Here is a 679-nt window from a genome sequence, read left to right on the forward strand (position 1 = left end):
GAAATTTAGCGGTCCAATAAAAATTGATATTAATTAAAATATAATAATAAAAATAAATTATAGCCTTATAAATAGGCGTATAAAGTACGAAGCAAGAAGATATACAATGTTCGATTCTTATTTTTATTTTGAAACATCAAAGTTTTCCGACGTTCAAGTCAGTCAGCAGCACGATAAATCATTGACAAAATGACCGTTGATTATTATCGATTCATAAAGCAACCCCGCAGTGGCAAACCCCCTCCCTTTCAAATTCGTCAATTCGCGTATCGACAGTATATTCAGGCTACAGTTTACGCTATCCTCATCGCGATCGTCATGTAAATGTCTTCGTCGAATATCTCGAGTGTAAAGTATATATTAAAACAAATTATAATTGGTGTAATACTTTTAGTTCAGTGCCGTTTTCCGACGATGTTCATGAGACGAACAGCGCAAATCGAGCTTTGCTTGGCCGATTCGCGAAGCGCGAATCTTAAGCGATGCATACATTGACAACATTCATTGATCTAAAAATGTCTTCGACACTCGAGAGTAGGAAAGGAAAGTAGGAAGAATTTGGAGTACCGAAGACTCCGATTTATTATCTTATTTCCATTCTCTCTCTCTCTCTCTCTCTCTCTCTCTCTCTCTCTCTCTCTCTCTCTCTCTCTCTCTCTCTCTCTCTCTCTTCTCTCTC

This window comes from Cyphomyrmex costatus, unplaced genomic scaffold (assembly GCF_001594065.2).
Source record: "Cyphomyrmex costatus isolate MS0001 unplaced genomic scaffold, Ccosl1.0 scaffold43, whole genome shotgun sequence".
Taxonomy (NCBI): domain Eukaryota; kingdom Metazoa; phylum Arthropoda; class Insecta; order Hymenoptera; family Formicidae; genus Cyphomyrmex; species Cyphomyrmex costatus.